The 18,477-nt window shown below is 42.1% G+C and overlaps 1 long non-coding RNA gene and 3 other non-coding genes across 5 annotated transcripts; all 4 read left to right on the forward strand.

The window, feature by feature from the left end:
* Positions 1 to 15,079: 15,079 nt before the first annotated feature.
* LOC141563876 (uncharacterized) lies at positions 15,080 to 18,140 on the forward strand. 2 transcript variants are annotated; one of them, XR_012488529.1, is made up of 4 exons: positions 15,080 to 15,397; positions 16,804 to 16,864; positions 17,488 to 17,552; positions 17,936 to 18,140. It is a non-coding gene; the product is annotated as an uncharacterized LOC141563876 (long non-coding RNA). The 2 variants fall into 2 exon arrangements; XR_012488530.1 differs by having other exon boundaries at positions 15,080 to 15,393.
* LOC141565239 (small nucleolar RNA SNORA16B/SNORA16A family) lies at positions 16,378 to 16,514 on the forward strand. Its single transcript, XR_012488917.1, has one exon. It is a non-coding gene; the product is annotated as a small nucleolar RNA SNORA16B/SNORA16A family (small nucleolar RNA).
* Positions 17,146 to 17,275, forward strand: LOC141565254 (small nucleolar RNA SNORA44). The gene has a single exon (XR_012488931.1). It is a non-coding gene; the product is annotated as a small nucleolar RNA SNORA44 (small nucleolar RNA).
* LOC141565278 (small nucleolar RNA SNORD99) lies at positions 17,782 to 17,855 on the forward strand. Its single transcript, XR_012488954.1, has one exon. It is a non-coding gene; the product is annotated as a small nucleolar RNA SNORD99 (small nucleolar RNA).
* Positions 18,141 to 18,477: the final 337 nt, after the last annotated feature.

Consider the following 18,477-nt stretch of genomic DNA (forward strand, 5'->3'; position numbering starts at 1 on the left):
CTTCCCAGATTTTTCTAAAGCTATCCCCTTCATCATTTCTTATACCATAATACTCTTATGATATTCACACATCATGTTTTCAACCATCCCCAATTCATGGGCACCTCTTTAGTTTACAGTTTTTGCTACTATAAAAAGAACTGATATAATTATTTTTGTACATCTGGATGCCTTTCTTTTTTTAAAATTTCTTTGGAGGATAGGCCTACTAGTATTGTTGGATAAGAGGTTTTTTTGAAGTTTAGCAATAGTTAGTTTTGAATATTTTTGGGAGCATTTCCTGCTACTTTCCAGAATGACAGCTACATCTGTGTGCCTTTTTTCCCACAACGCCTGCAACATTTGTCATTTTCCTTTTTTGTCAAATACGTTTGAGTGGAGATTTCAGGATTGTTTTCCTACACTTTAAAGAAGTTATTTGTTGAATTCTCATTCCTACAAAATATCTTCATCCAAACTTGTATTCTGAATGATTGAGTGAATTAGTTACTGTATCTTCATATTTGACATTTAAGGAACTGAATTAGGTGGGAATGAGTTGAGTAGCAGTAATATTAAAACAATGTTTTTATTTTGAATAAAAATATACATTCCTATATCACTCAGCTCTTAAAGACATCTGATGCAAAATGAAACTGGCAATATTTTCAGTAAATGTATTATTTTATCAAGTAGGATACTTTTTAGTGAAACTGTATGTTTGTTGGTGGTAGTATTATTTTAATTAAAGCAAAGTAAATTGTTAAAAGGCAGTTTTGGCAGGTGATGGCAACTTGTATAGTTTCATTTTTCCCCTCAGTCTGACGATATAGAAATATAGAAAAATGCTTTTAGAAAACATGTTGGAAAAAAAAAGGATCTAATGTTCTCTCTTAAACCTTTATAGTTATCATGTTAGACTTAGAAAGAATCTGAGAAATCAATCAGCAAGTATGCTAGATTAAACATCACTGAAAAAAAAAAACCATCACTGGCTTTCTTGATGCTCCTCATTTTGCCCTCCAACTCCTGACTTGATGCCTTTTCTCTGTTTCCCATGACTGTACTGCTCTGCCTTCTCACCTGCAGTTAGTTGTTCAACACTCAGCTTAAATCCCATTTTTTGCAGGAAGCTTTTCTCCTTTCTTTTGATCTAATTTTCCATTTAATATGTAAAATATACATATATACACATACATATATGTGTGTATGTGTTGAGAGTTAGGGAAGGGGGAACCCCTTTTGGGTCAGCGTAAAGATAGTCTCTTGATGGCGCAGAGTCCCCTATAAAAGGAATTTACAGGCCCAAAAACCTAGATTGATAAAAAGGTTTATTGTAGGGATTTGGAAGTAAAGTTAAAGGTAGAAAGATGCCAGGGCCAGAGGTGGTCGCTGGGCAGGCAGGAACCCTTCCATGGCTGGAAGGGTACCATGTTTGGGGGGAAGGGCTCCTGCAAAAAGAGAGCTCCAGTTTGGCTCTTTTTTACCTAAAGGTGCTTGTGGGTGAAGTCCCAGGTTCCTGGTGGGCTTTTAGCCAGGGTCAGCTTTGAATAGAATTCAATGGGTTTAAACTGTGGGGGTTGAGAAAACTCAAGTTAGTTCAGATCCGGTGGGGGATGGGGAAAACCCACTGACCAGGATTTGTAAATCAAAGGTCAGCCATGGGGGGGGGTTCTTAAAGGGACCTCAAGGAAGGGAGAGAGACAATCTGTTTCAACTTTAGATACATGAGTGATGCAGATTTAGTATTAGAGCTGAGAACATTTTGAGGGGCGATAGCCCCTTTAAGATTCCTTGTCTGATTTCCATCTTCCTTTGGGACTGATCTTTGATTTTCAAGATCTGGTCAAAACCACCCTTTTGTATTCCCAGGGGAAAGATCCTTATCTGAGCCAGTTTGGGCTTGTACCCAGCCCCCACCAGATCTGAGCTGGCTTGGATTTTCTCAAACCCCAACTAGCTGCTCAGGTTTCCCCAAAACAGTTTCTTCCTTATCTGAAAAGCCCGCCAAGAATTTGGCACTAGCCTAGGCTTCTTGAAGCAAATAAAAGAGCCAAGGTGGAATCATCCCTTGGCAGAGAATTGAAAGATGCCAGCAACTATGCTTTGCATCAGACACTCTGTCCTGGCGCTTTCGGTGTATTTCTTCCTCTATCTAATGCCTTTTACTAATCAGATTTTCACCTTGCTTCCAAACCCTGCAATAAACCTCTTTTTATCAATCTAGGTTTTCAGGCCTGTAAATTCATTTATAAGGGATTCTCGCAGCTACTAGACCTGATTTAACTTTGTATCCTTGTGCCGAATCCAAAGGGGTTGCAGGGGAGCTCCAAGTGACTCCCTGTACCCCAATCCTGCCACTAGACCTCAATCCAAATTTTAATGAGGTACAAACCTCATCATTAGGTATTTATCTCATCAATTCAATAGATCTTAATAAAGTTGTCTAAATTTGGCTTTTCAGAAGGATTAGTTATCTATTTCACCAAAAATCCATTTTTTCCCTGTAGGTTACTATTCTGTTTTGCTGTGTAAGTTATTCTTTTCTGAAAGGCTATGTCCTCTACCTTCAGGAATATTGTATTCCAAGTTCTCCATTTTTTTTTTTCACATGAATACATAGATGTATTAATTAATTAATTAAAGCTGAGGTCCATTCCAGCTAATTTTTATGGACTCATTTTAGCTGTGAGCAGTGGATTATAGCCTTGGCTATGAAACAAAGAGCTATCAGTTTGTTCTTGCCAGGATGATTCCTTCTACTTGTTGTACTATAGCAGATTTTTTAAAATAGCTTTTTATTTACCAGATATATGCATGGGTAATTTTACAGGACTGACAATTGCCAAACCTTTTGTTCCAATTTTTCCCCTCCTTCCCCCCACCCCCTCCCCCAGATGGCAGGTTGACCAATACATGTTAAATGTGTTAAAATATAAATTAAATACAATATATGTGTACATGTCCAAACAGTTATTTTGCTGTACAAAAAGATTTGGACTTTGAAATAGTGTACAATTACCCTGTGAAGGAAATAAAAAATGCAGGTGGACCAAAATAGAGGGATTAGAAATTCTATGTAGTGGTTCATAGTCATCTCCCAGAGTTCTTTCACTGTGTGTAGCTGGTTCAGTTCATTACTGATCAATTGGAAGTTCTCCATTTTTTAATAGTGTTAACTGCTGAATTATATGTGATCCTGGCTTCCTAATTAAATTCTTTCTGGTTTCTTTCAGTATTTTTTTTTCTTTGATGTGGAAGCTCTGGATATGAGCTATGATGTTCTTGGGAGCTGTCATTTTAAGGTCTCTTATAGAAAGTGACTGATGAATTATTTTTATTTTTATTCTACACTCTTGTTCTAAGAAAACTGGAAAGTTTTCTTTGAAGATTTCTTGAAAACTACTAGGGAACAATACAATAGAAATAAGCTATAGACCAACATCTCACACCATATACCACAATAAGGTCAAAATGGGTATATGATTTACACATAAAAAGTCATACTATTAAGTAAATTGGGAGAACATGGAATAATAGTTTATCTGTCAAATCTATAAAGGAAAAAATTAGGACCAAACAAAATATAGATCATATAAAATTAAAAACCTTTTGCACAAACAAAACCAATGCAACCAAAATTAAAAGGAAACTGGGGAAATTTTTTTTTGCAACAAGGATTTCTGATGAAGGCCTCATTTCTCAGATATATAGGGAACTGAACTAAATATAGGTCATTCCCGAATTGACAAATGATTAATGATATTGTTGTGTTCCTTCCTTGAAGAAGAGGGATGTGTGGAGTAAGGTATGGTGAAGAACTTACAGATTAAGCACATATTGATCAGAAACTGCTAGCTAACATAAAATCAGGACTATAGGTCCAAGTCACATGAAGGCCTAGGCTGCATTCCTTGGCCCAAATAGGGATTAACCTATACGTGGCTGAAGAAGCTACAAATCACATTGCCAGCTACATTCCACTGACCAAATATGACCAATCACAACCTATGGAGGGTGGGATTTTGAAGGTTCTTTATCTGAAATATATAAAAGTCATGAGCATCTTCAAGGGAGTGGCTCTCTCCTGCTGTGAATCTGGCTCACAGACCAGGATGGGGTCTGCTTCTGGAGATTCTAATAAATAATTCTGCTTTTCTATGAGTGATCTCTGAGTAGTCATTTTTGGATAGGATTTTCTATCCCTCACACCTTGTATTCCATCCTGTTCCAGTTCTCGGGCACCATTTGCTCTTCCTCCCCCTCACCCCTCATAAGGTGATGGAATTTGAAGGAAAATTTAGGAACTGTTTTGAGACCTTCCCTCTGTCAGTTTGGTGACTTGTTATTCAAACACTCTTTTCTTATCATCTCCTCCTGTCCTTGTTGGAGTGTGACTTGATAGTGAAATTGGGGACCCAATTTACCGTTCTCAGACTTCTGGGTGTAACTTTTGTGCTTCTCTCAAAGCTTTTCCATATTCCATCTGAAATATGGGAGGGAGTAGATTCCTCCTTCTGGGACCAAGTATCTTTGGGCAGGCTACACTTGCCACCCAGTTTTAGTGTGCCTCTGTGTTCCCTAATAGGTGCGACTCCCCATGAAACCAGAGGCCAGAGAGAGATTGCAACCCCCCATACCTCATTGAAATATTTCTTAAGCACAAGCTTTTGGTTCCTTGACGGTCTTCCTGAAAGATCCCAGGGTACCCACAATGGTTTTCTACTTTATACCTTAAAGATGCTTTCTTTTTATAACACTGCATAAAAGACTTGTGATTTCTTTTTGCCTTTTAATGGGCAAATGTGGAGAAATTTACCTCCACCAATTAACATGGAAAATCCTTCTTCAGGGCTATTCCTCCTTGCCAGCCCTGTCTGGTGTCTGCCCAAGTAAATCCTGAAGGGGTTGTTAAACAACTTCCTCTCCTGAACCCCTCCAGAGCAGGGCTCCTGGGGAGGACTGGCAGATAGATTTTACACATGTGCCCATGATATAAACTGAGATCTTTTTTGGGGGGAAGGGTTGGAGAGGCCCTAATGTGAACTGTGTCCCTTTAATCTGTGGGGGAAAGGTGATTGGGGTCTCAAACTCTCCTCTAGGAGAGGCACACCCTTCTATCCATAAAGGAAACTCCCAAGATAATCTCATTCAATTTTGAATTGAATTGAATTGAAAACCAGTCTCAGATTATTCCCTCCTATCCTGCTCCCTTATTGGGGTGTAGTTTAATGGTGAAATTGGTGTGTGGGATGCAAAGATCCTAACTCAAATTGACTGCTCAAAGGCATGGTACAAAACATGTACAAAACAAAAGGTTCTTTATTTCAATTCTCTAGAGAATGGGGCAGTCCCTTCATCAGAAATTCTGGAGCAGGGAAAACCAATTTTACAGTAGTAAGTAGTAAGGAGCATATTCTACGTTTACAGAAACTATTCACCTTCCCATCTTCTGTTAATCCTTTTAAAATCATTGGCAAACTTGATCTTTGTTAAACCTAAGTGAAGAGGCAGGTCAAATCTCTAAGAGCCTCCACAGCATTGAATCATAACCCTTGAAGGAGTTGCAAAGCATCCTTCGAAGAGGTTCCTTGTGAATTGGGAATAAAATAAATTGGAGGCAGAGGAAAGAGGAGAGAGGTCAGAGAACGCGACTGAGAGGCAGTCCTCTTACATGAAGAGATTCATTCTACAGGTCTGAGTTAGACCTCCAGCAGCCACAGGCACAGGTGGCTCCTGTATCGCAACAGGTCTTTATTCCTTATTTATCTTTGGAATACAAGTGGGCTTTTTGTGATACGAGGGTCTTGGTTAAACAATAAATGTTTCAAAATATTAAGAAAAAGGGGTCTGTTTTGCTTCAAAGGTTAATAATCAATTAAGCAAGAGGGGTTAAAGGTTTCTAAATTACTGAGCTAATAACTAAGGAGATTTGGTCTGTTTCACTTCTGGCCTTTCTCAATCAACAAATAAGGATGGCTAGAAATCTCTAGGCCATTAAACAATTAGTAGGGTTTTTCAGCCAAGCAGCTGAATAAAGATCAAGGGTGAATGAGATGAGGTGAAATCTTTCAAGACAGTCATAAAAATCGAGTAAGGCTTCATCTACTTCAGTGTTTGAGTAGGCCTGAAGGACTGTGAACATCCAGTCAAGGGCATAATTCCCCTCTCATGATATCTCCTCCCTATTTCAGCCAAATATGGACAACTATGTACTTATTGGTCAAGTTCAGTTTCATGGGTAGATCTCGAGTTTAGAATGTAAGACTCTCAGCCAATGAGGATGAGAGTCAGTGGTGGGAGCGGGCCTTTTGCCTTAGGGATTAAAGGTACTGTCCTGCCCACAGGAGGCGCTTCCTCTCTTCGATTGTCTGCTTAAAGAGTGGGATGCCCTTCTCATGAGAATGTAAAATAAACTTTGATTTTTTCTAGAGCTCTCTCCAGCTTTTTTTTTTTTATTAAATGGTGACCCCTCACCATTTCCGTACTACACAAGGGGTTATCTCTTAAATATTTTCTGCTGAAAGAGTAAGTCTTTGCTCTTCTCCCAGAGCCTAATGATTAAACAGTCTTAGTTCTGAGTCTTGAATTACCCAAGGTTATTATTCTGAGCAGTCCTCAATTTCCCTTTTCACTCAAGGGGACCCAATTTTCTCTCAGACCTCCAAGTGACTTTTTTGTGCTCCTTTCAAGACCCTCCCATATTCCCTCTGAAATCTGGGAGAAAAAAAAATTTCTCTGTTTGGGCCACTCCAGCCTTAGTCAGGATTGAGAAATTTCTTAAGCACAGGCTATTAGCTAGAGAGTTAAGAGATTTGGAGCTACTGCTCTGCATTCTTATCTTGATCCAAAGTCCTGAAAGGCAAGATCATACCCTGGGAGATCCCAGAGCAGTTGCCTATTTCTCAAAGGAACTGGACTCAGTTTCCCTAAGATGGCTCTCCTGCCTTAGAGCCATGGCCCTTCTAATTAAAGAAGACTCGAAATGTATTTTGGGGCAGCCATTGGAGGTTTTTACCCCCCACAAGTAAAGGTTCTGAGCATTTTAGAGGCCAAAAAGCATCACTGGTTTGCTAGTAGGAGGCTTACTAAATATCACTCTCCTGCTAGACACCCCAGACCTGACTCTCCAGGTGTGTCACACTCTAAATCCTGCCACTGGGCTCCCTGATAACATTCAGTCAGTGACATCATTCATAATTGTGATTTAGATCCTCTCCTCTCCTCTCCTCTCTTCTCCAGTCGACCTGACTTAAGGGGCATTCCTCTTGACAACTTGCATGGGGAGTGGTTAACAGGTGGGTCGAGCTTTCTTGAAAATAGGGACAGAAGGGCGGAATATTCTGTGGTGAATCTCAATGGTACCCTAGAAGCTAAGCCTGGGACTTCTGCCCAGAAATCTGAACTCCTTGCCCTAATCAGAGTTTTGGAACTGGGGAAGGGAATGAGAGTGAACATCTATACAGACTCCAAATATGCTTTTCATATTTTGTATGGTCAAAGGGCAATATGGAAAGAAAGGGGACTTTTGACAGCAAAGAATTTTCCTATTAAATATGCAGGAGAAATTCTATAGCTATTACAAGCCATCCATAAACCCAGAGAGGTTTCACTCATATTTTTTTTGTTTGTTTGTTTTTAAGGCTGGAGTTAAGTGACTTGCCCAGGGTCACACAGCTTAGAAGTATTAAGTGTCTGAGACCAAATTTGAACTCGGGTCCTCCTGAATTCAGGGCTGGTGCTCTATCCACTGCGCCACCTAGCTGCCACCTAGGTGCCCCCTTCCCCATTCATATTTTGTAAAGGACACCAGAAGGGAGATTCACTTCAAACCAAGGGAAATAGGGTTGCAAATCTAGCTGCTGGAGTTGCTGCCCACTCACTCCTGGCTTTGCTTCCCCAGCTCCCTGATTCTTACACCCCTCCCTATAACCCACCAGAACAAATGCCCTTATGCCAGCTTTTAGCTGTTAAACCTCCCCCTGTCCTGAAGCCTGTTCAGAGAAGGGACACATACCCAGGGGAGATTAGTTTCAAGTTGCTTTTGATCTTTGTTGACACCTTTACTAACTGCTGGAAGAGCAAGTCTTCTCCCAGAGTCTAAGGATTAAATAGTCTTGATGCTGACTCTTTAATTACCCAAGGTTATTATTCTGAGAAGTCCTCAGTTTCCTGTTTCACTCAAGGAGACCCAATTTTCTCTTCTCAAACCTCCAAGTGACTTTTTTGTGCTTCTTTCAAGACTCTTCCAAGACCCCCCCCACCACCAGCTTTTCCCTGCAGGACTGAGAAGGCTCTGGAGTTATCAAGGTACTTACTAAGAGAGATGATACCTCACCTAAGCCTGCCTAGCTCCTTGCAAAGCAACAAATAGTCCTGCTTTTACTTCTTGGGTATTTCAGTGTGCTCCTGTGAAAACTCTGGAGAAAGAAGGATGAAATTGTCTGTGTCCTTTTTTCTTTCATTATAATCATTCAGGATTGTTGGATTGTTTGCCTCTGACTATGACAACTTTAATTCCTCAACTCCTGACTCCTGCATTCCCTTATATAGCTCCCAGGCACGTAAATTCTGAAAAGGGCCTGCACATGTGCCCTTTGCAGGGAGTTCAAAAGGTTTTGTTAACATCTGTAGTAATTGGGTAAAAACCTTCCTTGTAAGGCTCAAGGGTTTTTTGCCAAAAGAGATCATACTTACTGAAAGGCACATGTTCTACCCATTGCTAGTACTCCTTTGAGGAAACAAAAGCAAGAATTTGGGAAAAACATACTTTGGTAGCTATCCTAGGAAAGCTGTTTAGATGAGAGACATAGCCTCATTTCCCCCTATCCCCACCCCAAGCCTTCCTCTGGGTGGGTTTCTGGCTCCTGGTTACTTCATGTTAACTACACTTTTGTTTATTCTTTCTCTTTTGCTCATATTTAGTCCTTGTATTTTTAATATACTTGCGAGAGTTGCTTCTCCCAGACCCCGAGTCATGAAATTTCAACCACTTGGTCAACCTGAAATCACCTGAGTCCTGATTCTGACATTCAGCACTAGATGCTGCTGTCGCCTACAACTCACTCATCTCCCCTCTTCAGTCAGGATCCCATTGGGTAGGGCCAGCTATATGCCCCTTGTCAGTTTAAAGCAACTACAGAAGATGAGACCTTTGATGCATTGTCCCAAATGAATTTGAGGGGATGGCTTGAGGGGGAATGATATAAACTGAGATCTTTTGGGGGGAAGCGTTGGAGAGGTCCTGATGTGAACGGTGTCTCCTTTAATCTTTGGGGGAAAGGTGAATCGGGTCTTAAACTCTCCTCTAAGAGGAGCACACCCTTCTGTCCATAAAAGAAATTCTCAAGATAAGTAATCTCATTCAATTTTGAATTGAATTGAAAAACCAGTCTCCCAGATTCATCCAGTGATAGGCCTCCAGCTCAAGGCCAAAGATCAAAGCAGAGCCAATATATCTAGCACAGTAGGCCAGACATCTTAGGAGAAGTCCTATCAGGATTTTGGCCACTGATGAAGATATTTTCTTCTCAGTGCAAACCCATCTTTGCAATATTCCTAACAGAACCTTGCTCCCTAAGAAAGCTGTCTTCTGGGATAAGAATTTACTATTTGACAAAAACTGCTGGGGAAAGTGGAAATTAGTACAGCAGAAATTAGGCATGGACCCACACTTAACACCTTACACCAAGATAAGATCAAAATGGGTCCATGATTTAGGCATAAAGAATAAAATTATAAATAAATTAGAGGAACATAGGATAGTTTACCTCTCAGACTTGTGGAGGAGGAAGGGATCTGTGACCAAAGAAAAACTAGAGATCATCATTGATCACAAAATAGAAAATTTTGATTATATCAAACTGAAAAGCTCTTGTAAAAACAAAACTAATGCAAACAAGATTAGAAGGGAAGCAACAAACTGGGAAAACATTTTTATAGTTAAAAGTTCTCATAAAGGTCTCATTTCCAAAATATGTAGAGAATTGACTCTAATTTGTAAGAAATCAAGCCGTTCTCCAATCAATAAATGATCAAAGGATATTGTGAGGGATAGAAAATCCTATCCAAAAATGACTACTCAGAGATCACTCATAGAAAAGCAGAATTATTTATTAGAATCTCGAGAAGCAGACCCCATCCTGGTCTGTGAGCCAGATTCACAGCAGGAGAGAGCCACTCCCTTGAAGATGCTCACTTTTATACTTTTATACATTTCAGACAAAGAACCTTCAAAATCCCACCCTCCATAGGTTGTGATTGGTCATATTTGGTCAGTGGAATGCAGCTGGCAATGTGACTTATAGCTTCTTCGGCCATGTATAGGTTAATCCCTATTTGGGCAAAGGAATGCAGCCTAGGCCTTCACATGACTGGGGCCTATAGTCCTGATTTTATGTTAGCTAGCAGTCTCTGATCAATATGTGCTTAATCTGTAAATTCTTCACCATACCTTACTCCACCCAACAGCTTCTATAAAGTCAGAGAAATTCAATGGACATACCTGCCACATTCAAAGTTATACTGTGTTTAGCCATCAGGAAGGAGTGAAGGGAAGCCTGGCCAAATCCCAGGCCCCATCACTCCTGGTCCTGAGGAGCCTGAAGGACTTAGCATTGGGAAGAGGACGCTTGACCCCACTGCAGGCAGTCTTTTCCAATGCCCCTCCTATTTGCACTTTGGGCACAGGCCTGAGGGTTTCTCTCAGATTGTGGAATTGGCTAAAATTTGAGCCTATTCTCTAATCCCCTGGCTCTGCATTGTTCTCCCTTGCTGCAGCTTGTTAGCTATTATTGAAAACTCCAAAGGTTATTTCCAGCAGTTGTATCTGGGAGTTTGAGGACCCAGAGCTAACTTCTGCTTCCTCCCAAAGTTTGGGGCAGACTGACTAATAAAATGCATTTTGAGGACAGTGATTCCCTCTGGAAAAGTGGGGCCAGATTATCATATTTTCTTAGAGCCTCTACAAGACACTCCCAAAAGAGGGGAGGGCAGCATTTTCCTTAGCCCTTGGTAACTTCCTTAAGTTTTTCATAATTAAAGTGCTTCTTAATTGCCTTCTTCATGCCGTTAATGAAACAGATTAGAAAATGATCCCTTCAAATGAATGTAAATTGTTAGCACTACTGTCTTTCTACCCAGGTTACTTATACATCGGAATCCAATTCTTAACATACAACAAGAAAATTGGATTTACACACATATATTGTATCTAGGTTATACTGTAACACATGTAAAATGTATGGGATTGCCTGTCATCTAGGGGAGGGAGTAGAGCAGGGGAGGGGAAAATTTGGAAAAATGAATACAAGGGATAATGTTATTAAAAAATTACTCATGCATATATAGTTTCATAAAAAATTTATAATTATAAAATTTAAAAAAAAAGATTAAAAAAAAGAAAATGATCCCTTCTCTCTGTGTCTCAGCTTCCCTCCTTATAATCCCATCCAGAGTCTGTGGCTGGGATAGCAAAAGTCCCTGGGGAATATCTACTAGAGGAGGAAGAGAACTCAGCCTTATCATCCCCAAACTCTGGGCTAGAGCCCAGATTCTTTTTTTCTTCTTTATGGTGCAGCTAGATGAGGTGAGATCTCTCAGGACAATTGTGAAAATCTAGTAAGGCTTCATTTACTTAAGAGTTTCAGTAGGCCTGAAAGTCTTTGAGCATTGTGATTCAAGGGCATACTTAAGTCCCTTTCCTGCTATAATCCCATGATTTCATTTTATTGTCTCTTTAAGAAAATAATCCTTTCAGATTCCTTTCTGATTCCCAGCCCCTCCTAGCTAATATGTTAACAATTCAGAAAGCTAGGACCTTTGATTCACAAATCCTGGTGGTTAAAAGCACCCCTTTGAATTCCAATAGGAGATCAGGGTCTGTCCCAGCCCCCATCAGATCTGAGCTAACTTGGGACTTCACCCACAGGCCCCTTTAACTAAATCTTTCATTATAAAAGAGCCAGACTGGAGCCTTCTCTTTACAGAGGTTCCAAACATGGCAGCTTACTCCTGGATCTCTGCCTACTAGAACACTGGTTCTAGTGCCCTCTTATCTCTACCTTCACTTTTTACTAACTAGACTTTAACTTTACTTGCAAACCCCATGATAAACCTCTTTTATCAATCCAGGTTTTCAGGTCTGTAAATTTCTTTACTGGGGACTCTTGCACCGCTACTAGACCTCATTTAACTCTATCCTTGCGCGGAATCCAAAGGAGTTGCAGGAGAGCTCTATTTGACTTCCTGTACCCCGAGCCTGCCACTAGACTTCAATTAAATCCTAATTTCATTTAGGCACCCCAATTCTAGACCTCATCATCCTGAAAGGTGCCTCCTCCCTTCCATTGCCTGCTGGATGAGTGGGATACCAGATCTCCCGAGAGCATACAATGAACTTTTGTTTTGCTCCTAGAGATCTCTCCAGCTTTTTTTTTTTTTTTTTTTTTTTTTTTTTTTTAATGATGACCCCTCACCATTTCTGAGCCACACAGCTTATCTGTTAGAATTATGAAAAACGAATGGACATTTGTTTTCCAGAGTTAGGAAAGTTAAATTAGAGAAATGAAACTGAAATTAGAAAACTGAAGCCTACAAGGACATCAAGGAATAATCAAGGGTGGAGTTTATCTTCCCCAAAATAAAGTAATCGTCTTGGGAGCAGAGACAGACTTTTGAAATAAAGTCTTGAAGAAGGGACCCAGAAACAAAAAATCCTTGAAGGAGGAAATCTCAGTGAGGGACCCACTGAGGGAAACAAGACAGTTTCATTCTGCTATCTAGGTGAGGTTGGTTCAGTCCTGAGCAAAAGAATTCCAACCCTATTGAGTTAAAGAAACTCATTCAATTCTATTAAAATTCCACCTCAAGCTGAAACCCAGCTTGTAGATAGATGAGGCAACTTGGGACGCCACCCAGGAGCCCCCTTCAGCTTGTAGCCAAAGCTCCTATCATAAAAGAGCCGATCTAAAATCCTCTCTTTGCAGATGTTCTAAACATGCCATGCTATGCCAAGGAAGCCTCTGTCCACTGGAATAATATTCTTTTTCAGTGCTACCCTCTCTTTACCCTCACCTATTTCCCTAAAGAGACTTTATGCCTCTGTGTTGGGATTTCTAACTTTACTTCTCAATCCTTATAATAAACCTCTTTGATCAAGCTAGGTTTTTCGGGTTTGTAAATTCCTTTATGGAGAATCTCTGCAGCAGAAGGGGTTCCCCAAACTCCCTACCCTTGTGCCGAATCCCAAGTGGTTTCAGAGGAGCCAAACCTCTCCATGTGATTCCCTGAACCCTGAACCTGCCACTAGGCCTTATCATTCAACTCCCTGACCCCCAGAAACCCCAATCTCGTTTTGGTTCCTTAAATCTAGACCTTACCATTTAGTTCCCTATAAGAGGGAACCCCCAAAACCTAAACTTCATCACATTTTTGGCTCCCACACTGGGAGCCCTGAAAACTAGACTTCACCTCATCAGTCTGATGTAGCTCTTTTCAGCAATGAGATGAACCAGATCAGTTCTAATTGTTCAATAACGAAGAGAACCAGCTGCACCCCGAGAAAGAACTCTGGGAAATGAGAGTGGACCACAACATAGCATTTCCACTCCTGTTTTTGTCCACCTGAATTTTTGTTTTCCTTCTCAGGTTATTTTTACCTTCTTTCTACATCTGATTTTTTGGGGGGTTTGGTGCAGCAAAATAACTATAAATAGGTATACATATATTGCATTTAATATATACTTTAACATATTTAACATGTATTGGTCAACCTGCCAATCTAAGGGAGGGAGTGGGGGGAAGGAGGGGAAAAGCTGAAACAGAAGGTTTTGCAATTGTCAATGCTGAAAAATTACCCATGCATATATCTTTTTTTTTTTTTTTTTTGAGGCTGGGGTTAAGTGACTTGCCCAGGGTCGCACAGCTAGGAAGTGTTAAGTGTCTGAAAGCAGATTTGAACTCGGGTCCTCCTGAATTCTGGGCTGGTGCGCTATTCACTGCGCCACCTAGCTGCCCCTCCATGCATATATCTTGTAATTAAGAAGCTATTAAAAAAAAAAGAAATAAAGTCCGAGATCTGAAGGAAATCTTTTATTCTTTGCCTTCTCCCTCCTGTGACCGTCTCCCTTTTTAGAAATGTTAGCTCCTCGGGAGCCGGAACTGCCTACGTGGTGAGGGGAGAGATTCATGACGTAACCTTCTGTAACATCCAATTAATGGGGAATCAGGGGGAGGGACTTGGGACTTCCGGATAGGAAATAAAATGTAGCCTTTGCAGTCGCGCAGCATTGTGTATTCATCTAGAGACGCAGTTTTGCAATAATGTAAAATAAATCTTTCCCACATTCGCCAGGGAGTCAGTGGAGTTCTTGGGGAGATATTTTGTTTCTGAAGTCAAGTCAAACCAAGTGTTGTATTTAGCACTACGGCGGCGCTCGGGGATACACTAGCTCTCGCCCTCCAGGAGCCTGTGTTTTCCTGTGTGTGGGGAGGAGGGTTGAGGGCGTAGGGGAAGGTCATTCAAGGGGATCTCAAAGGGAAGACGGAGGGGGGGGGGCAAGGAGAGGATCCCCGTAAGATGAGTTTTGAAGGAAGCGAAGAGAGGTCGGATAGTCCGAGCCGGGAAGTGGGAAGATGAGGAAACTGAGATTCGTAGAGCTGAAGTAAATATACCACTGAGGTGGAATTCAAACATTGTTGTTTTTTTTTTGTTTGTTTGTTTTGGGGTTTTTTTTTCTGAGGCAATTGGGGTTAAGTGACTTGTCCAGGGTCACACAGCCAGAAAGTGTTAACGCGTCTGAGGCTAGATTTGAACTCAGGCCCTCCTGAGCCCCAAATATGGGTCTTCTTGATCCTAAGGCCAGTAGGACAAAACCGCAAGGTGTTTCAGGGGCCCGACACGGACAAAAGCGAAGGTTCTAGGTGTGCCAAGCGTGGGGCAGCTCGTGCCGGAGATTACATCACTCGTCTGCGCGGCGGGCAAGAACTACAACTCCCAGGAGCGCCACGGCATCGCGCGTCCTGACAACAGCCAATCACCAAGCGGCGTGAGGAGGCATGCCGGGCCTAAGCCAATGGGTATATAAAGGATTTCCCGAGAGGTGGTTGTCCTTTCCCTACCCCAAGCTGCATGGTGTGTTTGTGGCCGTCCTCCACATTCCGCATCCCAACAGAGGAAGCCTTCGGTCTTGATGGATCCACGAGGCTCCTCAGGGTGCCGGATGGAGAATGCGTGGCGACAGGAATGGGCTGCTTTGTTGCGGAAAGCGAAGCTGAGGCTTGTGCTTGAGGGGCGAAGCACTCTGGGCGTGCGCGATGAGAGCAGAACGCCCTTCGAAAGACCCTCCGTAGGCACACCACGTGACCTGAACCGTGAGGCGGGGGAGTAACATGCGAGGGATGCCTTCGGGATCGGTAGGTGAGTGGGCCGCGGCGCCTTCTGTCCGGGCTTTGCAGTTGGGAGGGGGGCGCTTGAGAAGTGGGGTTGGAAAAACCCTTATTTTCAGGGTCTGTGTTCAAATTCTCCTTGAGAGTTTATTTTTTTTTTTTTCTGAGGCTGGGGTTAAGTGACTTGCCCAGAGTCACACAGCTAAGAAGTGTTAAGTGTCTGAGACCAGATTTGAACTCTTCAAGGCTGGTGCTCTATCCACTGCGCCACCTAGCTGCCCCTGGAAATGAGTTTACTAAACCCCGTGGGGGGAAGGGCTCCTTTTGCTTCCCTGTAAAATAAAGCCGTTAGATCGGTTAACGGGTGGACTTTTCCAACTCTGAATCCTCAGAAAAAAGGGTTTGGGAAGGTTTTCCCCCTTTAACAAATTTCTGACCTATTTAAGGCAGATTGCTTAACTCCTGGGCCGGGTGACTCTTGTGAAAGAACTCGAGGTCCAAGTGACTTTAAATTCAGTAGACATTTGCGAAGCGCTTACTGGGCGCCATGACACCAGAGCTGACGAATGGGAGCTGGAAGGAGCCCTGTAACAGAACTTTGGTGATCTTTTCTCCATCCCCACAATTTTCGCTCTGAAGCTCTGAGTCTCCGGGCTCCACGTGTTTGGGCCTTGATACTCATTGCCCCCCTTAGGCCAAGTGGTGTGAGGGGAGCACCGCAGGGGGCCGGATCTGCCCCTCCTAACAAGATAGGGGAGGTACAGGAGGCATTTGGAGAATGAGATCCCATTTCGTTTTAACATCCTGTGGACAATTGGGCTGGGTAAACTAGCCAGTGTAGAGCTGCCCTTAAACCCAGACCTTGGTTGGGGTCTACCTAGGGAGTGCCCAGTGGATGGCATGGGGGTTACCTGCCCTCGTGCTCCAGGATCTGTGCTTTTGACGAAACAGCCCGAGTGCCCATTATCACCCAGAGGTTTTGTTGAAGAGGAGTCAATCTCCGCCTTGGTACCTGGCCCTTATCGAAGCTGCTGCAGTTCTTGCTATAGCTGTTGCAGTCAAAAAGGAGCCCAGAGTGACAGTTTCCCGACGGTCGTTGTTCTATTTTACACTGTAATAGGACAGCAACATTGTGGGAAAAGACACAAGCTGCTTCTGTTAGCTGGATTCTGCTGGTGCGGTGGCATTGGCCCTCCTGACTGAATAACAGCTTTGAGAAATTAGGTTTAACAAGGTCTTAAGGGTTGGAGGGTGTAAAACATGTGTTCCAAAATTCTTTGAAGACAATAGTGAAGATAATAGCAAAGCCTATTAGCCCTGATTTCCAAACCAAGAGACCTAAGGCTGAGGGGAAGGAAGTCAAAGGACTGCTGGTACTAGTACAAAAGACCCTCTGTTTCTGTTTTTACTCAAATTGTATTTTCACTTCTTGTCCAGGAACATTTGGTACTGACCATGAGTTGAAGAGTGGATGACCTAATTGGCCTGTGATTAGCAGGTGAGTGGATTGGGTAGGAAATTTGGTCAGTCTACTGATTACTGTCCAGCATCTGATTACCTGAGCTGTCATTAAGGATTTCTTGAAGCTTGAGTGGTGGGTAGGTTCAGAAACCTAACTTACTAGGTTGTCCAGCCTCCGGGCCCTCAATGGTAATGATCCAACCCCACCTCTTGGCAAATGTGTAAGTGCCTTACCACCGTACTCATAGGTAGAGCATACCACTGAGGGGGGTACCCAAGCTAAGATGAACTTGGGTTTCCATTCTGAATAATGCAAAGTAGCATGTCTCATCAAGGGCTGTGGCTTGAAGTAGCCACAGGGTCTCCAACTACATGCGAGAACATACTGGAAAGACTTTGACAGCTCAGGTCTGTATATCTGTAGCTGCCACTCAACTTTCCTATATCATAAACACATACTCAGGGACAAGTAGGTGGAAGGACTTAATCAGTTACGCATCTCCTACAAAGTCCCATTCACTACATGAAAGGTGAGGCTTTGGGTTTTTTTCTGTCTAGCCGCTTACCTGCTATTTATTGGGGCTTGAAGGACCAAGTCTGGTGTTGCACGATTAGATTTCCCAGTTGGATTTCAAGTCGGCTTTATTTTTTTACCCTTAGTGCCCAAAAGCAAGTCTTGAAGCACACGTCTGATAAAGATACCTGCTTAGTTTCTGTCGGATCAGGTAAGTCCCAAGTTTCTGGGGAGCCAGTTGTAGCCACATCTGTGTTGAGGTCTTAACAGGGGATCCTATGGTACATATATATGATGTGGCAGTCTTGGTGTCCCTTGCTGGCACCTCTGCCAAGTAGTATTTGAGAAGGCCCTCTTAGACTTTGGAGAGTTGGGAACAGCTCATAGGCCTGTTTGATTCTGCCCAAGTCAGGGAGGGATCTCAATTGGATTATAAACGGACTGGTCAAGGATGAATCTCAATCTGGTGGACATAACTTGGATGACACTTGCGGATATGGGACTGAGACCAGACACCAATACTCATGAAGTTGGGTCCAGTCATAAGGTTTAAGTTTACTGATTTGTGTTTGTGCTTTCCCTCCCCCCCAACAGAAACCACCTGCTGGACCCTCTACAAGATGTTTGCTGACTTCTTTCAGAAAAGGCTGAAGCAAATCACTTTGGTTTTTTATATCTGGGTGGGGCATTGTATAAGCATAGTGTAGAGCAACACATATCACTTGTAAGTTACTAGTTTTTGTTACATGAAGGATATACTGGGAAAAGCTATCAATAAAAAATATAAATACAAATTGAATTATACTTTTTCTGTGTGAAAACTCAGAGGGTCTTCTCTACAACCTAATGAATAGGTGATTTTAGGCCTGTCATTATTACCCCAATACTGGAAACTTTGTTACTGGACAAGAATCCAAACTTATACCCAACAATGTTGCGGGGCAACTTGGACTCTGTTCCCAAATGATCCCTGAATTAGATAATACATGTTACAGATTATTACTCTGTTAAACTGAGTTACAACATATGCTTATCCCAGAGAAAAAGCTCAACAAGCCTTTTTTTAAAGGCTTTTGAGACTAGTTGCAGAGCCTTTATTTAGGTAGGGCTGCAGGCTTGTCACAAACCCCGTTTTG

The sequence above is a fragment of the Sminthopsis crassicaudata genome, chromosome 3 (assembly GCF_048593235.1).
Source record: "Sminthopsis crassicaudata isolate SCR6 chromosome 3, ASM4859323v1, whole genome shotgun sequence".
In the NCBI taxonomy this organism is placed as follows: domain Eukaryota; kingdom Metazoa; phylum Chordata; class Mammalia; order Dasyuromorphia; family Dasyuridae; genus Sminthopsis; species Sminthopsis crassicaudata.